This window comes from Geospiza fortis, unplaced genomic scaffold (genome assembly GCF_000277835.1).
Source record: "Geospiza fortis unplaced genomic scaffold, GeoFor_1.0 scaffold41, whole genome shotgun sequence".
Classification (NCBI taxonomy): domain Eukaryota; kingdom Metazoa; phylum Chordata; class Aves; order Passeriformes; family Thraupidae; genus Geospiza; species Geospiza fortis.
Window position 1 is genome coordinate 4,640,685 of NW_005054299.1, and position 16,845 is coordinate 4,657,529.

General features: G+C 41.7%; 1 protein-coding gene across 1 annotated transcript in view; it reads left to right on the plus strand.

Moving 5' to 3' along the window:
* KCNH1 (potassium voltage-gated channel subfamily H member 1) overlaps window positions 1–16,845 on the plus strand; it is a 162,862-nt gene that overhangs the window by 52,484 nt on the left and 93,533 nt on the right. The gene's annotated exons all lie outside the window — the stretch shown is intronic.

Sequence of the window (16,845 nt, forward strand, 5' to 3'; positions counted from 1 at the left end):
TAAAGCAAAGACTCGAAGAGGGAATTTGAGAGAGTTCTTCATGTGAGGAGAAATGCATGCTGGGGCATGAGGTAAGTATGGCCAGTTGACTGTGCTGATTTTATCAGGTTTGATATTGTACTGTCCAAAGTACATGATATTCAGATTGTGATTATGCCAAGATAGAAGATATCTCCTTTCATGAGGGTGCAGTTCAGGTCCAGAATGGAGTTATCTTTTATTCATACTCAGCCTTCAATAATACAGAAGACTGGAGGGAAGACTACTGTTTTATGGGATCATTGTGTTGTATCGCTGGGCAGCCATACAGAAGAAAATGCTCTGAGTCATTGCCAGTTTGGGTTGAAATGGAAAATATGATACAGCAGGCAACTATATCCAAAAAAGTATGAATGGCTCAGTACAATATGTTCTGGTACAGCTGCAAGGGTCCAAAGCACAATGAAATGGGCAGTTCAGCAGTGAAATGCTGGGGTAGGTAAGACATACAAAAACTGAGGAAGGTGAGGGCAGCCACATTTCTCAAGCAGTTTGGCTTCAGTTAGGAAGGACAACAAGCTACTGTGAAGCTTGTCTCCTCTTGCTTTGGGGGACTAGCTGTGGTAGAACTGGTCAGGAACAGAACTAACTCTCCAGCCTGGCACATTCTGCACAAACAGAATGTTGAATCAGTGGTGATGACCCAAATCCCACCCTTGTGGCAGTAGTTACTTGTTTTCCTTCCTACAGCTGTTCTGTAAGCAACCTCATGGCTGTAGTCCCTCTCCGGAGTTTTAATATGAGACAGTGTCAGAAGGGGAGAGCAGTGGGGAAGAATTCTGGGAAAACAATGATGTGAATGAGAAATATTTCCTGTAAGCTTTTGATGTTGGTTATTGGCAGGGGTTGGGGGCAGGATCTGTAGGCCCACACTCTAAGGTAACACTGGAGATGGCTGAAGAGTTTGATTAATTTTGGGTAAACGGACAGTGAAACAAGCTGCTTCCCAGAAGAAGGCAGTATGGGTTGAAGAAAAGAAAGAACTTAAATCTGAGACTGCTGTGTTTGTGCATGTGTATGTGCTGCTTTTTCCTCCTTTAGTTGCTGTCTCTAACCTTAACCTGCCAGAGAATACTGCTTTATACATTTAAGAGAAGAGTATCTGGTTTTGTACCATTTTCTATGCAGCGATGCACAAAATGGTTGATACACAGTAATGTTTGCCCGAGGCCACACAGCCAAATTTCCTGCTGGTTGCTAATGGGAGAGTTTGTCCTTCAGTAGCTACACAGCAGTACTTTGGTTCTAGCAGTTTTGGAGGGCTTTACCATCAGTTGCCAGCTGCTTGGTGAACCAGGGCACTCCTGTAAAGCAGGGCTGCTTTCCCAAACCACTTGCTCTTTAAAATGCCCATTGGTTGTTGGTCATTTTAAATGCCACAGGATTTCTTGCTTCTCTCGATTCAACAGGCTGTAGATTCATCTAAAGTGAAAAAAGAGCATTTACTGGAGTTACAGCTGAGGAACAGCAGATTTCCTCCCAGTCTTTGCTGAGCCCACATCCAGGGAGGGTAGGGGAAGCAAGGTGCTCCTTGGTGCCCCAGTTCTGAATGGTCAGGTCCCCTAGGAGAGGGAGGGCAGCACAGAAATGTTCCAGCTGAAGAAAATAACACACAGCCCACAAAACCTATTTACCCTGAGGATCAGATTTTACTTTTGCATCAGTTTCTCCTCTCCTGGCTTCAGCCATGCTGTTCCTCAAGTGTTCTGGGAAGAGTTGAAAAGACCTGACCCCATGAGAACTGCCAGTGTTTCGAGAGCTTTTGCAGTAAAGGAAGGTAGAACACCTTTCATTAAAGGGCTGGATTTCTTCTGAACTTGACTCAGAATCTCTGCTTGCAAATGCACTTAATTTTAAAAACTCTGTGAGGAAAGTATGTTGTCAGTTTTCAATGTTCAAGCAAAAGATTGCCTGTTGGAGGAATTAGAGACTGTTTTGTGTGCTTTCACATTGTCTTTTTTGACCAGTATTTTTCATAGGTGCTTGATAATTTGTGGTTTAGCTTCAGATTTTCCCTACTTGGTACACTGCAAACCTGACTTTATGTTGCTATGCCTCTGAGGCACAATAGATTTATAATTTACTACCTTTGTTATTATCACACTTATAAAAAAGAATGAACCTGGCATTAAGAATTTTAACTATCTGTGTCGGTGACCCACTGGAAAACTCTGACCTTAGACAACAGGAGACAAGAGAGACATAAGAGTATATGATTTTTCAAGTTATTAGGGATTCACATACCTGTATATCAATGGCACTTAAGCAGAATGTTTAATAGAGAAAATGGACATGAACTTTAAAAGTTAAAATGGGAATTAAAAACTGGAATAAAGAAGCCTAGCAGCACAGGCTAATCCTGCCATCTTAAACCCCCTAGTTATTTGTGGAAACAACTGCACTTTCAATGCTGGCACTAATATTTCTGGTGCTGTCAGGTAGGAGCTGCACCTTGCAGATATGCACTGTCTGCCAGTATCAACAGATAAGGTTAGTGCTGATATCTGGGCAACAACAAAACCATACTGTGCTCCTGTATGCCTCATGTGTGATCTCTATGCTCTTTCTGTGTGGTGAATACACTGGGTCTGCTGTAATTCAAACTGTGGACCTTAAAAATCACACTCAGATTAGCAAACAGAGCATAACAGCTATGATAACAATTATTTATCACAAATTGGATGGCCAGCAGGACCAGGGGAACGTTCATCTCCCTATACTCAGCACTGGTGAGGCTGCACCTCAAATCCTGTGTTCAGTTTTGGGCCCCTCACTACAAGAAAGACCCTGAAGTGCTGGAGTGAGTCCAGAGAAGGGCAGCAGAGCTGGTGAAGGTCTGGAGCACAAGACTGATGAGGAGCAGCTGAGGAAGCTGGGGCTGTTTAGCCTGGAGAAAAGGAGGCTCAGGGGACACCTTATCAATGTCCTCAACTCCCTGAAAGGAGGCTGTAGCCCGGTGGGGGTGGGTCTCTTCTCCCAGCTAAAAAGTGACAGAATGAGAGGAAGTTGCACCAGGAAAGATTTAGATTGGATATTAGTAAAAATTTCTTCATGGAAAGGGTGTTCAGGCATGGGAATAGAGTGCCCAGGGGAGTGGTGGAGTCACCATCCTGGAGGTACTTAAAAGATGTGGATGTGGCACTTGGGAAATGGTTTAGTGGTGAACATGGCACTGCAGGGGTGGCAGTTGGACTTGAGGATCTTTAGGTCTTTTCCAATCTCAACAATTTTATGATCATGTTCAATACAGCTTGATTAGAGTGGGAAAACAAACACAACCCAAAAACAAAGAGCTTTTTTTACTGATGGCTTTGTTCATTCCACAGGCTGATGATGTGCTTTGTGTTATTCCTTATGTTCTGAGTCCTTCCTACTATTTATGATTTTGCTGCTATTATCTGTCTGCTGTCATCACGATAGCATTAGAACAAAATGTAACAACATCTATAATTAGGGTTGTCTACACATTTTCTCTCTATTTTCCCTTTGACTCATGTTTGTAACTTTAGAAATCTTTCAAATTTCAAGTTGAGATAATCAAGGTCAGCCATTTCTGAGAGCAAGGGTGGTGCTTATCCATTTAAAAAAATGATATTTTGATCTTCAGAGCAGGTATATAAGAACAGCAGGGCTGGATATTAAAATTTGACAGCAAGAGAATACTCATAGTAGAGAGTTCTTAGAAAAAACCCATGTCTTCTTTCGAGACAGATACCAACAATGTAAGGAGACTTAATAGTCACCTACTGGAAAGTGTTGATTTGAAAGATACACAAAATTATGCAGTTATTGAGATAGCCGTATACATAGTTTAATATCAGTGGAAGTGCTGAATAGACATGAAAATTATGTGTATTGCCTTCTCTGGATGAAACCCAAGAGAACGAATCATGGAAAAAGATGGGCGTGTGTAGGACCTGAAAGTCACTGCTCTGAGGACAAGCTAGGACATGCAGGCACAGTGCCCACAGCCCAGCCCACAGCCCAGCCCACACACCCCTGTGCTGTGGGGAAGCACCCCCTGGAAGAAGCAGTGTGGGCTGGCCCTGGCTGTGGCAGCAGGAGCATCTGGTGAGGAAATGGTGCTGCTGGAGCCCGGGGCATGGGGGAAGCTTAGGAGCACCTGGGAAAAGGGGCAGGGTGATGGACAGATTGAACTTTTAGTCAGTGAGTAGTATGTACCTGCTGCATGAGCTAGGCTGGTCTTTTAAGCTCTGCCTTTGTAAGCTTGCCTTAAACAGCACAGCTGGGGTTCTGTGCTTGACCTTGCCCAAGCTGTGCTGCTGTGCACAAGTGCTTTTTACCATGTCTGGTTTTCAGCCAAGTGTGATTTGTTGGTTTTTATTATAAAAGTTGGGGCTTTTTATGTTGTTTTGTTTGCTGAGATCCTTAAAAGCATCCTCCTTTGTGTCGTCTTTTGGGGAGTAAATTCTTTTCTGCCGTGTTTCACTCTGGCCCAGTGTGATACCACAGGGTGCTGTGTGTGCTTCATTTCAGGCACTGATTTTTAGATATTTGGGACTGGCCATAAGTGAGTTAACTGGTGATGCTAATTGGTGATTAACCTAATAATGGCTTTCATTATGTTAATTAAACTCTTGTCCCAGATGGCAGCTGTTAAAGCATTTGTCTTCAAGCTCTCCCTCAGCTGGGGTCCTTCTGAAACCTGCTGGTTTGTGTTGGCAGGGTTGAGTACTGAGTGTGTGATACTAACACAAGTGGCAGCACCAACACTGTACTCAGTTTTTTCCCTTTAATTTTAAACTTCCTCTTGTTAAAACCCTATGGTAAAAATTTCAGTGCCATTGATCAACTTCTGTAGTGTGCTTCTCTGGAAGTTCTTCCAAGTGTAACTATTCCCCAAGGTGATGGAAGAGAGCCTATGGCACCTGCTTATGCTAATCTGCCTTTTGGTGCATGTATGCGTTCATGGGATGCTTATGGATGCTGGATACACAGATCATGAGACAAACCACAGCAGTGCACTAAACATGCAGCTGGGAAGGCTGGGCCAGGTTGTGGTTTTCCTGAAAGCAAGGAGAGAAGTGAGTCTTCTGTATGGATTTCTAGCTGACAGAAAACAGTGTAGAAATGAATACTTCAGCAAGAAAAGACTGTAACTGTGGTGGAGCGAGTTGTGTGGCAGCACTGATGCTGCTAGACCTTTTCCAGAATAATTCAGAGCTTTTAAATTTGAGTAAGTAAGCAGATGTCTCAGACTGGCTTGTCCACAGCTTTGTAGCAATTGTAATAATTTCCATGCTGCCTTTTTAGCAGGCTTTCATGCAGTCAGAACAGTCTAAGAAACTGCAAATGCGATGAAAAGGGAAACTGGGCAGTTCCATGCAAATGTATATTATATGGAAACATAGATTTTGCTGACACTGCCCTGGTACCATAGCTTTTAATGCTCAGGGAATGAGTACAAAGTACTAATGCAGAAATTATGTTGTCTTAATGCTAGTTTATTGAAATTGGTGACAATACTCACAGAAGGATGAATTTAGCTTTATGTGTGTGTGTAACTAGTATTTATACTTGCAGAATATTTCAGATTGCCCCTCTTTTGTGGTTGTGGTCTTTTAAGGCACTCAGAAGCCCCACATTGTTTGGATTGTTTCAGCTGAGGGTGCTCTGCAACTGGAAGTATCAAGCCTCAGGTCAGAAAGATTGCTTTTCAGAGCTGAGGAACATTTTAAATTGATGGCACATTTACAGTGAATACCTTTCCAGAAGACTGAACAGCACCAAGCCTACAGAAGCCAGTTCCTTTAAACAATGCCTTATCCCTTGTGATTGCTGTGACGATTAAATAACTTCAGAGTTGAAAAAGTTTGAATGGCATTTGCCTTGAGCATTCTTGTGCAGTGCTTTTTTAATGAGCTCCCACACTGCCAGCTTGCAACTTCTAGTATTTAAAGCTTTCTTTGTGCTTCACTCTTATTGCAGTGTTGATAAATTGGGTTTAAGACTTTTATTTGCAGTTGTCCTTTTTGTGTGAAGTGTGAAACCATGCATTAAGGCAAGGAGAGGTTTTATGTTTGTTACCACTTAATTCTGTTCTAACTTGACTCTAGCTGGAAGTCTAAATGTACTAGACTGTAAGTACAAGGGCAGAATAATACAGGAAAGATAAAAACTGATGATCTGATGACAAAAACTGGATGAACCCTCAAAGATTCCAAAGTATTATTTAAGGCTTAACAAAATATTTATACATTTTACTGAAAGTGCTGTGACAAGACTTTACCACTATGCACTACTGTTGGAACTGCTAAAAGGACATTACTCTTATTCTAAAGCTGAGGAAGAGGAGACTGTATGAAGTACCAGCAGAGGGAGTCAGGACTGGCCATTAAATGCTAGAAATTTTCAGTGGTCATCATCTGGAAGGAAAAACATATTGTTAATGTGTGAGGTGAAGTAAAAAAGGTTGCCCTTAAGAATCTTCTGCCTTTTGTGTGATACATAAGTATGTCTTTTCCCCTCCAGCATTTGGATTAGGGATGTGAAAACACATCTATTCTATTTTGGGTATCCTCATAGTGATGCCATTCAAAAATGGTTTTCTGAGCAATTTCTTTCTCTTTCCTGTGCCCTTCTCAAACAACACAAATATGTATGGGATGTAGTAGCCTTTAGAACTGCTCAGGATTTAACACCTCTAGCTTGTCACTGATAGAAGAATAATGGCAAATGGGATAGATCACAGATATGGGGGGGAGAGGTGGTTCAACGTGCAAGATGCTGGCAGCATGCTCAAAAGAACCACTGTCTCCTCTCCTCCCAGCTGCAGAGCAGTGGTCTCTGAGTGGATGGGATGGATGCTGTCTCTGATGGGACACTGATGAGGAGAACTTGGGCAAGTGAAAATGCTCTGAAGAGATTTGTAGCTGTGCAGAAGCTCTTGAAGCTCTTTTCTGTCAGTTTGCAGATTAACACAAAGGACTTCATCCCTCTCTTTCTCACCTTGCTTGTGACAATTTGTTTACTTAGTCTTTGTATGAAGGATATTGTTAGGACCCAATGTTTTTGTCCTCTAGTGTCCTTTGCAATAATCTCTCTGGGTTTTTTGTCTAGTGTTCCTTGGCTTGTCTAAAGTGGTGTTTTTTAAATCTTTCTGGCTTGTTCCCTAAGCTTTCATCATTGAAATAATGGAGAGAAGCAAATAAAAATCATAGAGTATTCACTTTAGGATATAAAAATGATGAATTTATATTCATTAGCCTCTAGCAAAGACAACATTCTCCCTGGAGTATTTGTTATTCCTGGCACTGTGTTCTTTCGGTCTGCCTTGCTCAGGCTAAAGAGTCTTGCATGACAGTCATGATGCTGACACACTCTTCAAACAAAGTTTTTAGGGATGCATGTAAGCCACAGCTCAGCCTTCTGCTGCTGCATTTTACTTACTGACCCTGGTGATCGTGGTCCCAACTCAAACTGCTTCTTCATTAAGCAAGCTTTTGGTACATTTTCTTTTCACTGGAGAAATGGAGATTCAGCCAGAGACAGTGTTTTTCTTCTGGAATTTACCACACATTCAGAGAGATTGGTGCTTGTTGCCCTCTTGAATTTGCAGAAGGTTCTGGATACAGCAGACAGGTGTTCCTGCAAAGGAAATAAGCTGATAGGCAAAGAGCAAAGCAAAAGGTGGAAAACCCCTGTTGCTTGTCTCTTCAATGCTGACAGTGTGGGGCTGGTGGACAGGGGAGAGGCCCTGAGCTGGCAGGTTTGGGCTGAGTTCCCAGCTCTGTCACACATGCCTCTGGGGCCATATACAAACTGCTCCAGGTCTCTGCTTTGCCTGTCTTGCCACTCTTAAATCTTCAGATCTTACTAGTGCAGAGTGGCTTGCACTGTGCTCTGTACACACCATACCATTGTGTATCTGTTCCCTCCCTCTGCAGTGCCACTGAAGTGTCTTTTAATCTTGGACAGAATTGATATCAGTAAAGCCAAGCCTATGCAGAAAACTGGACATTTAAACCCTCTCTGTGCTTTTTTCACAAGTTCATTTATCAGCTGCTCCTTTGTACTGTGTTCCTAACCTCACCTGCATTCTTTTTCTGCTCTTTCACCCCATGCTTTCATATTTAGGTTTGTATCCCTGTCCTTTCCCTTCTTCCCCTCCTTCAATCTATGAAGAGACCCAACTCTCCTGGCCATCTAATTTAACTTCGATTCCCTCCTAGTCATTAGGCTTCTCTATTGAGGCCAAAAAGGTCTGGCAACCTCTTTGATGGGTTTGCTAAGCTGTTGATTTAAATTTTACAGGCTTTGTGATGCAGAGAGACTGCTAAATCACTGCTCCCATGACAGGTTTCTGAAAGGCTGGAGGGAGACAGGGGATTGAATAGAAAATAGGAAGAAGTCAGAGAAAACAGGAGGGTAGAGCTTCTGGAAGGAAGCATGAAGAGTAATTATGGGCCAGGTAGATGACAAGAGTCTGACAGGAAGAAATTGTTTTAAAGAAGAGTGTGTATGCATGTGTAGATGGAGAAAGGCAGGATAGAAAAAAGACAGAGGGACATTTGTCAGAAGGAACTGAAACCATGGTGACTGGATTCTGAATGCTGGGCATCAGGGCTGATATTTAAGGACAACTTCAAGAGGTTCTGATCAAGAAAGTCCAGCTGTGTGGTTCGAGGTAGATTCTCTTATTAAAAAACCAATCCAACCAAAACAACAACAAAACCTGTGAAAAAAACAACCAGAAACAAACAAACCAACTCCAACAAACAAAACACCTAAAGAAATCCAAACCCATCATCGAGGCTGTGTACCATTCAAAGCATGTCAAGAGAGCTTGACAGAAAAATATTTTAATAGCCTGCTGCTCTTGTGCTGATTGATTACAGCAACAGCTCAAAGATAAGCATTCTGTCAAGAATCATTAATATCTGTCAGCCAGTAGTAGCTATGCAATATCAGAAATTCAAGCTGTTGAAAAGCATTCTATCCTTGCCTTGTGCTGAAAACCAGTAAATGAATATTCATGGTAGCACACACAGCTTACAAACAGTTCTTCACATAGCTTTCAAAAGATGAGCATGCAGGTTATTACCACAGTTTAGGTGTGAAAATAAGTTCCTGCTTTTTTACTTCTTTATACTTTGATAACTTAAATTCCTGTAAATGACATGGAATATATTTACCACAATCGTTTGCCCAAATCTTACTATTCATCTCCAGTCTTACTATTCATATTCCAATGAGCTGTAAGATTTTCTTGTTGCCTTCATCAGTGGGAAGGAAGAATTTAAGATCTGGAAGATTTAAGATGCTACTTAGGTGATCCTGTATGTGGCAGAAAATTGAATTACAGAAGGCAAGTTCTTCAGTGCTTAATCAAGGAAAAGACTTGTGACTACTGCAAAAACTCTTCTGGATATCCTCTGATGTTGTGAAAGTTCTCCCTGATCTGTAAGAATTCTCAGGGAATGTAACCTTAGTGACTGCCCTGGGACTGCTGCAGGGTTAAGCTACATCCAGTGTTGTGTCAGCAGACAGTGGGCATCTGAGGCACTTTTCCTTTTGGAATGCAAAGATCGGGATTTAAGTTCAGGAGGAGCCATTGCTCTGACATTGTGTACCCTGTGTCACAGTGATGAAGTTTTCTCTGAGGTTTGACTCCTGATGATGTGCTAGGGTTTACTTAGGCTGAGATTTTACCAGTTGGCACAACTACCTTATTTCCTTGTTATTCCTAAGACTTTGTTCACATACGTGCACATATGTGAAATCACTTCAATGAATCTTAGAAATTACTTTTCCTAGGATCTTTCGGAGTGCTAGGACAGTAAGTGTCCTTGACCTGCTGTGGCTGGTCAACTAAAGCTTCTCTGAGCAAACCTGCCAGAAAACACATCATTCACTGTGGAGAGGTGAGAGCAGAGTCTGTGTTTGTGTCCAGAGATATCTGCCTCCTCCATTCTAATCCATTATTTCATGGTTCAAAGACTTCAAGGATATGGGAATATTTGGAACACACCCCTGCTGTATTTATGGAGATTGGAACAGCTCTCCTAGTAAAAACTCGTTTCCTTTCCTTTCTGTTTGATTCAAAATACTCAATCACCTTTAGGTGAAGGAACTCTTCAGAAAAATGGAAGATCTGAGTTCAGATCTCTGCTCCTGCACTGATATTTGAAACAGGCCTGTTGTATCCCCGATGTTCAGTGACTGCGGGGGATTATACTTGTAGTATAACCTTCCCAATTGTTCTTCCTTAAGCAAGGAAAAGCTTTGTGTGCCTAACTATTGGATGAGGTTGTAGCTGCAAATTACTGGCAGAGATATTTCATTGCCTTTGAGAGTCCTCTGTACTTTTTGTTGGACAGCTTCAGCTTATTAGCATCTGCAGATGCCATTCCTGGGTGCCTGGCAGGTACTGCACAAGCAGAACAGTTCTCTGAAAAGGTCCCAGTGGGATAGTAACACATCCTTACTTCTGGCTGGATATGTTTACTTATGTGCAAATATATTTGCATTTTGTGGTGACTTGCTAACAAAGCACAAAATGCAGCTGCCTGGTATCTTTTAGATGATTCCTGTGTAATATTTACTTTAAAAAGAATTTAGGCAGTATCTCTTACCCAATAGCATCTACCCCTGAATATTTTGATTATGCTTTTTAGAAGTGAGGTATGGAACTCCCAGCTGTATACATGTTTACTGCTGCTTTTAGTCCTCCTGAGTTCTAATAAAAGAGCAGACTCAGCCTGGAAGAAAAGTACTTTTAAGACTGGAGCCATAGGAAGAGAAATGAATACCTGTTTCAGAAAGTTAGGCTGTAACCCTCTTCACCACTCCAGAGGCAAGTGTTCCTCTCACATGCAGTCATCCATGGTTTGTCATTAAAAACACAACAGTGGATCCAGTTATTTTTTGATAAACCCTCTGTGTCTTCACTAGCCTATCATTTCACTCATCAGTAAAGCTGGGCCCCCTTGAGAAGCCACTGTCTATGAGTTATTCCCATGTCACATTCCTGTAAATACTGTGTGCACCTCTTGATTTTGGTCTGCAAGCACACCTGTGATTAGTGTGTGGGAGGAGCATGACTCAGACCTAGTCATTCCAGTGACAATTATTCTTTAAGCACCCCAAATTAGTCTTCATCGGTAAATGTCATCTTTGTCTCCAGCCTCACTGGTTTAGTCAACATAATTCCAAACTTCATTATTCTTATTTGTGTTATGAACAGTATTAAATCTTTGTAACTATTTAGTGATAGCAGATAAGGGGAGGTTTTGGACCACTTTGTCTTTAGGTTTGTTTGGGAAGTGTTTGAAAACCCTGTGTAGAAAATACTCATGTAACTTGTTTGTCCTTGTTGCACCCAGAAGTAAAAGCTGTGCATGTGTGAGAAGGGATTGGCAGGTGGGTGATGAGCCCCTTGCAGTCTGGCTGTGGCTGTTGAAGTAGCAACACCCCAGGGTGGCTTACCAAGGTTTGGTTGCATCAAAAGCTTCAGACTGAGCTGCGGAGAGGCAAAGCGCACAGGTGCAGTGTAGTCCAGTTAAGTGCACTAGCTTTAGGGGCTTAATTTCACAGTAGAGGAGATCTGAACTGAGAATGAATTGCTGTCCTTATGTCCAGTATGCATTAATCCTGTCAGGTGCAGCCATGCCCTTAGCTCTTGCTGGCTGGTCTGTCACCTGGGCAAAGCTGGCAGCTCCTGGGTGATGAGCACAGCCTCTCTGGTGTCTGGGCAGTGCAGAGGTCACTGCTGGTTTCACAGTGGGACTGCTTGGAGCAAAGTCAGCTTGAAGGGCCTGCTGAGTGTAAGCCAGGTGAGCTACAGAAGACACAGGCTTCCACGTACCCACTTTCAGTTGTTTTCAGGGTTTTGTTTGACTGGTTTTGGGTTTGGGGACAATACAGTTAATCCAAAGATGTGTCTTTTCTCTGGAGTCTGTGAGACAAGGGGTATGCAATTTTTCCATCAGCTGTCTGGTTGAGGCCAGCACTCTACCACCCACCTTTGGTTCTCTTCAAAATGACACCAGAGTACCTCCATCCCACTCTGCTTTTATGTTGGGGTAATTTATAGGCATTAAAATTTTACCTTTTCTTTTGTTCTCAGAGAAGACAAAACCTAAAAAAAGACTGTGCTGTACTGCTACATAGACAGCAGAAGCTTTTGTAAGTCATTGGATGAAAGTTAGGGGTTGAAGAGAAATGCATTGTCTTGGTAATTTTCTGAACTGTGTCCTTAACTTCCACCACAGGCACACATGCCCATACCTTGCAGTAGTGCTTAAAGCTCAGCAGAGTAGAGGTTTTAAGCCTAATGAGAAGTGAGATCACTGCAGTCTCAGGGGAAGCCTTGGGTCCTTCCTCCTTGTGGTGTCACTGGTCATTTCAGATCTGAACATTCAGCAAGGAATGCAGCCAGCTATGAGCTTCCCACATGGGGGCTCTGGTGGGAGTAGAGAGGAGACACCTGAATCCAATTATCATTTGGAACAAAGAATTACTCTAAATGTAAGATTCCTTAATTAAATGAGGTTGAAGCAATGACCAAAAGGAATCATACAGGAGAATTTTGCTTGAACTTTGCAAGTGACTTTAGCCATTAAAAGCTTGTGTTGCAATAGTGACGGGGGCAAGTTTTGTCCAGAAAAATCCGTATGTGTAAGTGCTGGATGGTGGTTTTGGTGTGCAAAATTCAGATCCAATGCTGAACTCTCAAAGACCACAGATAGGTTATTGCAAAATGAGGCCCAATAGTTGCCAACAGGAGCAGGCCTGAGGCAGTAATGCAAAGCCTAGCTGAATGTGTGGCAGCAGTGAAGGGAGAGGACCAGGAAGTTTGGATGACAGATGATCTCCTTGAGTGTCCTTAGATTTCCCTCCTGCAAGGCCATGTAGAAAGGATCACACAAGTCACAGAGGAAACGGCATGAACAGAGGAATGCTAACAACTGCATAGGTAAGCAGTTTCACGTGAAGAGAACTTTTCCTAATTGTGGCTTTTGATTTTTGTTTTTGTTCTTTTGTTTGTGTAGTTCTACTTCAGTAATAGATTTTACAATTAGGAGAGTTGGTGTTTAACTGTGGGAAACCATTTGAGCTGAGTTGAGAGTAGATAAAACTGAGCTTTGAAAACAAAAGCTTTCATATGGGTGCAAATGAGTAAAAATCTAGAAGCAGTATCTGGAGATTTAATTCTAACCAAGTAATTGAAAATGGCCATGCATTACCCTGCATAAACTGTAGAAGAAAAATTATGCCTGTAAATGGCTCAGTTGTCATTTAAATGGTGATCTGTTCATTAGTGCTGGGAAATGAAATGGAAATCCATTTCAATTTTCTAGACAATTTAAATTTTATTGTCCATAAAATTCTACAAAACAGTAAAAGAGTGTCCTTTCTTACAAATTGCAGAGGATTTAATCAGATTGGGCATTTTATTAATTCTCATCATGGTAAAACCTGTTAGTGAATACATTGAGCTGAGTTCATCCTGTGTTGGTAAAAGTGTCCCACTGGGGAATCTGCCCTGGTATGTTTGGAACAGAGATGGTTTTTGCAGCTGTTATCTGTTTGTACACTTACTTTCCTCTTGGTAATCAAATTGGCACATTGAGCAAGATCTTGATGATGCTCCATGTTTTGAGCATGTGTACATCAGTACACAGTACTGTACATCAGTTGCTCTAGACTAATCCCTTATGAGATTCCTGAAGATGTTGTGATAAATATACTGCTCTTTACAGGAATTGTAGTTGCTGTAACTAGTTGTGAGAATTGGTACATTTTCTTGCCATTCTGTTTTACCTTATCAGAGATAAACCTATCTTGTGGGGAATAAAATTTAGAGAGGTGACTGGGAAGTGCCATTTTCTGTAGAAGATTCTAGTCTTGCCTTTGGTTTATCATTATCACTTTTTCAGATCTTGCCTGTTGATTTTGCTGTCCCATATTGTTATATTTTCTCTGAAATAAATTGATTCTGCAAGGAGTTTTCTGTGGACTTGTTCATTAAACTGTGCTAGTTCTTGGAAAATCTTTTTGCTACCAAGGGTTAAGGCCTTAATTTCAATTAATGGCTACGTATTACTGTGTTTGGAGTTAGTCATAGCTTTCTGTCAGGTTTAAGAAATTTTCTGTAAGTTGAGGCAGAACATACATCCTCCAGTCTGGTTTGTGATGCACTTTTGAATGTAAAACACTGCTACCCCCATTGGGACTCACTAGTCAGTGGAAGTGCTGGGCCTTGCAGAGAATGGATGCCTTCAGGTAATTTAAGTAAGAAGAGTCAGGTGAACTCATTGGTCTGCAAGTGCTGTTTGTTTATAGAATAAGAGCGTGCAACCGTGTTTCCCTGAAAGTGAGAGATGCTCATGGTTAGGAATTTCGAAGTCTATCATCTTGAAGTCTCACTGTATCTAAGATGCTCTTCTCTTTAATTCCTTTCAGCATTATGCTTCTATTGTCTTCTGTTGGTGTCCCTTTACAGCAGAAAGTTAGTGTATGACCAGATTGTTACTCCTTAATTTCTCAACCAAGAACACATCTAAGTCCTCATAGGCTACTTCTGACTTGTTTTGCATCTGATTACTTTAGTAATCTGCTTTTCTGCAAGCATTTTGGCTGCAGTAGAGTCTGTGGCTGCCTTTAAATCCCCCTCTGGTGACTGTTGGCACCTTTCAGGATAAATACAATACTAAACTGTAGCTGTCAAAACAAACGAGTGATGAGTTTTGTGAATCGGGATTCTTGCCATTTTACTAGTTTGGACACTTGTCAATTTGCCAAAATTCAGATTTTACAGTGTTAATTAGTGAAACTGTGTTAATTTAGTCAGGTGCTGCTGTGCAGAAGTTGGAGCCTTGGCCAGGGAGGTAACAGCCACCACTCTGGATTGGCAGGAGGCTTCATCCTCTCTTTTCATAAGCAGGCTCTTGGATCCAAGATGCAGCCCTTCATAGAGAGCAGGGTGGTGTTGGCCCTTCACTGTCAGCTGGGAGAGAGCTGTTCATGTTGAAGAGCTTTCTCACAGGGCTGATGCTGAAGTTTGTTCTGCTGGCTTGTACTCACTGTGGCTCTGATGGCTCCTCTGGTCAGTTTTGCTCTGTGTGTTTTTCCGTGCTGTTTATCTTAGCCCAAACGTGCTGAAGGCAAAAGCAGAACCTGTTAGAGAGCTGTGCTGTGCGTGTTGCTTGCCAGCCAAAACACCTGTGATTGCTGCTATCAGCTGTGTGGGTGCTTCCAGATCAACATCTTAAAAAAAAAGGAAAGCTTTGAAGCATCCCTAAGGGATGGTGGAGTTCAGCATTTTTGGAAGGTCTGGTAATTTACCAACACTTGCCTCTATTCTTCCATGTTAAGCCTTAAACTGGTAAAATATAAGTCATTGCAAATCGACGAGATTACAGGAGGTTGTATGGTTGTGCTGTTGTAGTAGCAGGCTGCTTTTATTTTGTAGAGTTAGGAGGGAAGCAGCAGGAGCTGCTTCTGGTGTTTGTTCCATAGCTGTTCTTAACTTCCCTTTCTGCCCTCACACACTGCAGACAGCCTATTTTAAGGAGCACAGATGTTTCTACTACTCTAGTCCTTGGTAGTTGCTTAAGTGGCTTCTTAGAGCAGCTGTTCCCTTGTTTATGTCTCTGACGTTCATTTCATTGCAGTTCTTGTTTTTTTTTTGGTGATGGGAAGATGAAAAAACCCCATGTGCTGATGCTCTGTTGTTTAGCCTTTATCAATTTTGTCATCACTGGTGTCCTTCCCTCCTGCAGGGGAGACATTTCCATTGTAGCTGGAGCCCAGTGTTGTCCTTCTCTGTCCCAATTTTGCTGTCAGCAGGGTGATTTTGCCAAATGTGATGATGAGAGTGAGAAGATTTGCAGTAGGATTCAACTAAGAGTTTAATAAAATTTGCCTGTGGTCTCTCATCTTTCATCCTAGCAGTCAAGTGCTTGCACCACATGGTTTGATGTCCATGTTCCTCATAGCCTATTCAGGCTTCCTGCTTTGCTCTTTGGCATTAAATTGATTTCCAGACTTGCTCAGTAGTGTGCCAGTTCTCTGATCTTTGCCATTGCTACTGCCTTGCTTCAGAGGTGCAAATTAGAAGCTGGTGGCATGAAAGAGGGAGGTGGAGCAGTGTATTGTTTCTGTCCAGAAGAATAGGAGCTGTGGGAAGAGCAGGATTTAACAGTTACTGGGACAGCAAGGGGGAGAGCTCCTCTGGGAATTTACTTTCACTTAAAAAAATGTCTTTTTCCCAGGTTGTGAAATTCAGGAAGTGATACACATGCTAAGACTAGCAATTGTAATTTGTTTTATAACAGGTGAAAACGTTCTGGATATATATTGTGAAAAGTCATGAAGTACAGAAAATTAATTGACCTATTAGATTTTGGCTAAGTTGTTTACATTTATTCTTTACTAGCTAAATGGAATTATATCTTTATACATTGTGTTAGCAAAAAAAACCAAAAGGTAGATAAAAGATTACAAATAGGAGACTTTATAATACACAAAACTTCCTAAGAAGAAGCAAATTAAGCAGCTCTGGGTCTGTCTGTACTGTTCTAGAAGGTTGTGTAGATACTTGATAAGTACATCTTGCTTCAGAAGCTTTGATATCAGATTGTAAGACTACAAAGAACAATTGTATCAAAACTAGCTTTGTAAACAATTCTTTAAGATACCTGTTCAGTTTGGTATTTGCTTGTATATTGTATTTAACAGTTCAGTGCTTTTCTTTTAACTGCATGTTCTCTACCCATCAGTAGGCATAATTACCACTAATCAAGACCCCTAATCTCAAGCAATTATAAGCTCTTACATTGT